General features: G+C 39.2%; 1 long non-coding RNA gene across 1 annotated transcript; it reads left to right on the forward strand.

The window, feature by feature from the left end:
• Positions 1-1,246: 1,246 nt before the first annotated feature.
• LOC141378745 (uncharacterized) lies at positions 1,247-7,092 on the forward strand. The gene is made up of 3 exons (XR_012394031.1): positions 1,247-1,431; positions 1,568-3,580; positions 3,680-7,092. It is a non-coding gene; the product is annotated as an uncharacterized lncRNA (long non-coding RNA).
• The last annotated feature ends 491 nt before the right edge of the window (positions 7,093-7,583 follow it).

Consider the following 7,583-nt stretch of genomic DNA (forward strand, 5'->3'; position numbering starts at 1 on the left):
TTGTGTCGAGGCTAAAAGAAGAGGTCAACCTGCTTCTGTCTGAATATACAGACAGTCATGTGCAGACAGATGATGAGGACCCAATAGATAATGATGAAATAACTATTTCCTATCATCACACATAACAACAGCAATGCTGAATGAAGTGGACAGCTTTTTGCAATCGAATGAAACCAACCTTGTCAATGAAATGATAAAAACTGTGAACAATGAAGAAGATCTTCCTAAAATACAACACAGGAGTCCCTGCTAGTGCAGCGTGTGAACGCCTCTTTAGTGTAGGAAAAGACATTTTCTGACCAAAGAGAAACCGTCTTACCGATGAAAATTTTGTATAACTTCTGTTATGTCGTGCAAATAAACACGTGATGTTAGAAATACATCCAGCCTGGCCATCTCTTGATATGTTGTGACAGAAACATGTTTCCATTGTAATGAATCACTGACATTGTCATCCATAGGCTGCATGCCACAACAGGAACCTTTTTTTCTCATGGAACCAAGATATGGATATGTAAGGGAATGATGGGTGTACACCTGAAGCAACGACCCAGTCACGCCACTTCAGTGTGAGAGGCGGGGACAATCAACCCCTCCTCCAGCAAGAAGCAGGACTGCGAGAGGTAGAGGGTAGACGATTCACAATCAACAGGCCTTCTGTTAATAGGCTGTTTAATCACCAGTGCCCATTGTTCCCCTCGACTCTCTGTCTGTAGAACAAAGGTGCAAACTACCTGGGCCATTAAAGCCACCAAATCAGTTCCAGCTAATCCTGGAAACAAAGTGAGCCAGTACAAGCAGAAACTGCAGTTACATATGTTGGCTCTAAACCACTAAAAATAGAAAAGAACTGGAAGGAAAACATACCAAGACGATATATAATCATCCAGGAAACTATTATTAATAATAATCAACAGGATCCCACCAATTGATGAGGGAAAACACAGAGGAGTGTTACCTTAAACAACTCCCTTTATTCTTGTACTCTATGAGTTCAGGACATTGTCATAAGAACTTTGGAATGGATGTGGAAAAGAAATAAACCATTTCTAAGGTCCTAAAACTCTGTTTTGTTTAACTGTGTTCTTTGGGAGAAAACAACAAGCTTCGCAAAATTGAAAGGTGGGACATGATGGGTGTACACCTGAAGCAACGACCCAGTCACGCCACTTCAGTGTGAGAGGCAGGGACAATCAACCCCTCCTCCAGCAAGAAGGAATATAGCCTTCTCCTACAGACACACCCGGGTTCTGAGTTCCTACCTGACAAGGAAGAGACAACAGCACAGCCAGAATTTATTATTGCAAGTAAACTTGATCAGCAAGATTCTTCTCTCCTGCTACAATAATCTGCTACAATGGAATTAATTTCCATCATCTCACCTGTATTCCTTTGGCTAACCCAATGATCTTCAGGATCACTGAACTACAGGTTAAGTTATCAAGATGGCGCCGAGCATGGCTGCCGTGTTGCGAGCTCTTAGCAAACTTTGTTGTGTTTTCTGTGTTTTACTTGTATTTTTGTTGTTTTTCATGCCGGATGTACACACTCTCATTCCCTATGACAGACACACACTTCGGGAAATTGGCTCCCTCGTTGTACATCAAAGACCTAACTTTGAGTTCTTTAGCGACACTCACAAAAAACACAGCAGCAGTGTGGACTCTTACACTGCGCGGTTAGAACGAAAGAACTCACAGGGAAATGCAAAGGAGGAGGTGTGTGTTTCTTTATTAACAACTCATGGTGTGATGAGAGGAACATACACCTAGTTAGATAATTTTGGTCTCCTAATCTGGAATATCTTATGCTTTGGTGTCGGCCATACTGGCTACCAAGGGAGTTCACAGCTGCTATCATTACGGCTGTGTACATACCCCCTTAAGCCAACACAGAGCAGGCGCTCAGGGAACTGTATGGAAGCATAAGCGAGCAGGAAACCGCACACCCGGAGGCAGCGTTTATTGTTACAGGGGTTTTTATACAATGCCAATCTTAGGAAAATCGCTCTAAAATACTATCAAAACATCGTGGGGATCACATTCTGGAGCATTGCTACTCTCAGTTCCGGGACGCATACAAATCCCTCCCCCACCCACCGTTTGTCAAATCCGTTCACTCTTCGGTTCAACTCTTGCCTGCTTACAGGCAGAAACTGAAACAGGAACCACCCACCCTCAGGGCGTTGCAGAGCTGGACGGACCAATCGGATTCCAAACTTCAAGACTGTTTTGATCACGTGAACTGGGACATGTTCTGGGCAGCGTGTGACAACGACATTGATGTATACGCAGACACAGTCACGTGTTTCATCAGGAAATGCATAGAAGACGTGGTTCCAACAAAAACTGTCCACATCTACCCCAACCAAAAACCATGGATCAATGGTGAAGTTTGAACAGTGCGAGCTTCTGCCTATAAATCCAGAAATGTTGAGGAACAAAAACAAGCAAACCTCAGAAAAACCATCAAAGTAGCAAAACGTCAATACAGAGACAAGGTAGAGGGTCAATTTAACACCAACAACGCAAGGAGCATTTGGCAAGGACTTAATTACAGCACAGACTTTAAAAGTTACAAATCTGCCACTGTAAACATTACTACATCTCTCAGATGTAGATGGCATACCTGTATGTGTACTTAAAGCATGCGCACACCAGCTTGCGGGAGTTTTCACAGACGTCTTTAACCTCTTGCTCTCTTGGTCTGTGGTTCCCACATGATTTAAGACAGCTACTATTGTGCCCATACCGAAATCAGCTAAAACGACATGCTTAAATGACTGGCGTCCAGTTGCTTTGACACCCATCTTCAGCAATTGCTTTGAGAAGCTGATTTAAAACCACATCTGCTCTGCACTGCCCGCTCACACTGACCCTCTGCAATTTGAATACAGTAATAATCGCTCCACTGATGATGCAATTGCTTTCACCTTGCACACTGCTCTGTCTCACCTGGAAAACAAAAACACATATGTGAAAATGCTGTTTGTGAACTACAGCTCAGCATTCAACACCATAGTGCCTGCCAAGCTGGTGGCGAAGCTCCAGGATCTGGGTCTGAACAGCTCTCTGTGCAACAGGATCCCTGTCAGGAAGACACCAAGTGGTCAGAATGAACAACATCACCTTGTCCTCACTGATCCTCAACACTGGTGCTCCACAGGGCTGTGTTCTCAGCCCACTCCTTTACTCCCTGTACACACATGACTTCACAGTCAAACACAGCTCCAACGTCATCGTTAAATTTGCTGATGACACAACAGTGGTGGGCCTAATCACAGATAATGAAGAGACGGCCTACAGAGAGGAGGTGGACACTCTGATGCAGTGGTGTGAGGAAAACCCACCTCTCACTCAACATCAGCAAAACCAAGGAGCTGGTGGTGGATTTCAGGAGAGGGAAGAGAGAACACACCCCATCACCATCAACAGGACACCAGTGGAGAGAGTCAGCACTTTCAAGTTTCTTGGAGTACACATCGCTGAGGATTTGACATAGACGGCTCACACAGACGCAGTGCTGAGGAAGGCACAACAACGGCTCTTCTTCCTCAGGTGTCTCAGGAGGTTTGGAATAAGCCCCCACATCCTCCGCTTTTTCATCTGCACTGTGGAGAGCATCCTGTCTAGCTGTACCACCACCTGGTATGAAAATAGCACTAGCAGCAATCGCAAAGGCCTACATAGGATTGTGCGAACTGCTAGACGCATAGTAGGAGGTGAGCTTTCCTCCCTCCAGGACATCTACACCAGGCGGTGCATTGGGAAAGCCAAGAGAATTATCAGCGACTCCAGCCACCCAAGCCATAGACTTTTCTCTCTGCTACCCTCAGGCAGACGGTTCCGCAGCAGACTATCAGGCTGATGAACACTTAACACACCACACACAGACTCTTCCATAACCCTCACTGCACACCATCAATATGTAGCATGCACTGCACTTTTACCAAACCATACTTTAACCCTCTGGGGTCGAAGACCGCGTATATGCGTTTTGACCTGTGGTGGCGTCAAACTCCTGAAATAAACTTAAATTACACTTTCAGTTTTAATCGTACAGATAAGATCAATACATCAATCGAATCTGTTATGTGTCTACAACAACAACAAACGTGTGTGCTTTTCCAAAATAAGAAAAACAAACAGTGTGGGCATTCTGTCTTTTCTCTCTCTGTGAACTGCTTTTAGAAACACGTCAGTAAAATGCGATGAAACTCCGCGAATACAAAACGCACACAGATGAGAAATGTATTTCTAGAAAGCTTAAAGTGTCTACTTTTAAACGCAGCTATGGATGTTGAAAACAAACATTGCTTGATAAAGTAATCGGTATGAAACCAACGCTATGTCTAGTTTCTCAGTCTGATCTCATTAGTTTTAATGCGACCACGCCCACGAGGCATTGTCATTACAAGCATCTGAGGCGCGAGCAGACTGTGGTCAGAAAAACACGTCACTAAAATGAAAGGAAACTCTGCAAATAGTAAACAAAGATTATGATTTCTGATATCTATATAAAGCTTGATATGTCTACTTTTGCATTAACCAATTCAAGTCGAAAACAAATAATCTCTTTTTATGTAATCCGTATAATCTCCTATGTTGCCTCTTTACAGCAGCGTGGTCCCGCCTCTCATTAAGCACGCTTCATATGTAAATCCAGATGTGAAAACAACAGAGGTAAAGGACCAGCAGCAAAGTGAGCTAAAGTAGACAAGAAGTGCTCCGAGTTTGGTCAGTATAATGCGAGTAATGATGGTTTGTGTTATGCCGACAAACTGTTAGATGAAGATGTAGCCTTCAACGTCACAAAAATGTATAAAAACGCCACAAAAGTGGACCAGGATCAAATAATCCTGCGTCTGTGAGTTTCCGCTGATGTCAAGAAGAAGGCCAGTTGTTACAGTGAAATACTGCCTTTTTCCTGCGCCCCTCCTCATCACAAGATACCTGTCTGCAAGACTACATTTGTAAAATTTACATTTCTGAAATTACATTTCTAAAATTTTTGTTAGTTTATTCTTTAAATAATTACTGTGAATACCCAATGAGAGGAGATAACTTGTGCCAAAAGCTGCTGTGATGCACGCGACTGTTTAAAAGATTTCATTATCGCATTACATGGTGTTTTTTTCACCTGCTTTCTTTTGCTCAGTTATTTTTGTTAATATGTATTAATCATCATTCTTTAAAATAACATTGCTCTAATATGAGATTACCAAAACTAACTCAGAATCGTATTATTATAATTCAAACTTTGTATATACTATTCCATATATTTATGATGTATTGTTTCTTAACCAATTTAAGATGTTTGACAATGTTAAGTAATATATTGCATTTTGGCATGTTTTTTGACTTATTTGTAAACTATTTATAGACAAAGTAAAAAAAAAAATATCCTGGATTTGAAGAATATTGTGTTCCTGGACTTCACTGAGCTTAATAGTTTAATGTATAAAATTGTGAATGAGCTTGACTGTTGATGTCTTAAATAATAGTGTCAAATAACCAACATTTCTCAAAATGGAAATATCTCATTTTGCAACTAAACTCTTCATTTACAAAAAAACAAACAAACAAACAAAAAAAATCAGTAGATTTGCTATGTGAAAGTTTAAAAGATTGCAGAGTTTTATAGAGTGTTCTGACTCTCACAAAAGTATCTCAAGTTATTTTGTGTAATTAATATATTTTAAATAAACTGAAAACAAAAAAAGTATATAAACTTTTCTCTGATTCCTTCTTTAAACTTTCCCTCCTAGTCACATACTGTACCTGTCTGATGGCTCATTATGCAGCTCATTATGCAGGTCTTTGTATTCTCAGGTGTGACTCACTGCATATTAATGATAGTTCACACTTCCCGCATAAACCAATTTCACTTAAAAAGTGACTTAGAAATTTTTATTCATTATATTGTTTTCTGTAAGCAAGTGAACACGATGATTCTCACATCATTTTGAAGCAAAAACACTAGACTACCAGATCCAGTTCTCAAAAGTCTTGTGCACAAATGTTCTCTGAGTGTTTCATGGCCTTGTTTCAGTGACTTTTTAATTTTAGTTTTTCACGAACCACGCATAAACGTTTCTTTCTCAAAAACACAAACGCATACAAACATGCCGCTTAGGTAATATTGTAGCCCAACTTGTGCTGTTTATAGTGTTATCACACTTTAGCCATTAATATGTTTTTAAGATACTGAAAACAACACAAATGTCAGTGCATGTCCAAACTTCTTCAGAGCCCCAAAACACCCTCAGACCCCAGAGGGTTAAACAACACTGCCTACGACTATGTGGACACCTATTCATTGTACATATTGCTGTCAATCTTACATTGTCCTGTTTTTTTTTCTTTTTTTGGGGAGTATGTTGGTGTAATTTGCACTGTCATTGTATTTGCACCCTCTGTATTTTGCACTGTCATTTTATTTGCACTGTATGTATTTTGTACTGTCTGAAACCAGCACCTAAGCTTTTCACTCATCATAGCACACGTGCTGCTGATGATGTGACAATAAAAGTGATTTGATTTGATTTACAGAAGGACAATTCACATGTTATCCCACACTGCAAGCCATCCAAGGCATCCTGTGGAAAGGAAAACACACCATTGCTGGATTGATTATCTGACTGAGTGAAGCATAATTATAAGCATTTTATAAAAGCTTTTTTTTTAATATAAGCAAACCTTTTTTTCTTTCAACATTGGCATAAGGTTTTGCTTATATGTGATTGTTTCATGTGTAGAGACTGTTATTTAGGGTCAATTCATAACAGATAGACCTTGCATATGTTAGGCTAACTGTTAACTGCAAATGCCCATTTTACACCGCATTGTCCTGAGAAACTGCAACGCAATTTCTCTTCAAGACTGCCAATAATACAATTCATTCTCTCATTGCTTCATCCAACCCCACTAAATAACTCATTTGATCTAAGTTCTGTTTGATTAAGTATGTGTTAGTTTGTAGTTATTTCTGATGGCTTATTGTGATTATTAGTTTATTCATTTTTTATGAGTAATTTGTGTGTGATTATTGCTTCTATGTCTTTTGTTCAATAAATGTATCCTTTTATTTAAACTATTGTTTTTATGTTTATACTGAGGCTCTACAAGTTATTGATATCTCACTGTTTCTTCAGATTTGGCCAGATAATAAACTCCTTAATATTTGTATAAATCAATTACCAATATTTTATTGTTATTTATTTTGACAGTCAAAGCTGTCTGGTGCCCCGTTTAAAAGGAGTAGGTTATCTGTCATTTCTACATTATTTGGTCATATATAATAATATAATAATTATAAATGCCAATATTAATATCAATACAAAAAAAAATTATTTTAATACACTGCAAAAAAATGCTTTTCTTACTTAGATTTTTTTGTCTTGTTTCTAGTATAAATATCAAAAAACTCCTAAATCAAGAAGAATTTTCTGGACAAGCAAAACATACTGTCTTGTTTTGAAAAAAAATATGTCAATATTAAGTGAGTTTTTCCTTAAAACAAATAATCTTACGTCAAAAGAAAAAACAAGATTATTTTGCTTGTTTTAAGGAAAAATTTGTATG

This window comes from Danio rerio, chromosome 18 (genome assembly GCF_049306965.1).
Source record: "Danio rerio strain Tuebingen ecotype United States chromosome 18, GRCz12tu, whole genome shotgun sequence".
Classification (NCBI taxonomy): Eukaryota; Metazoa; Chordata; class Actinopteri; order Cypriniformes; family Danionidae; genus Danio; species Danio rerio.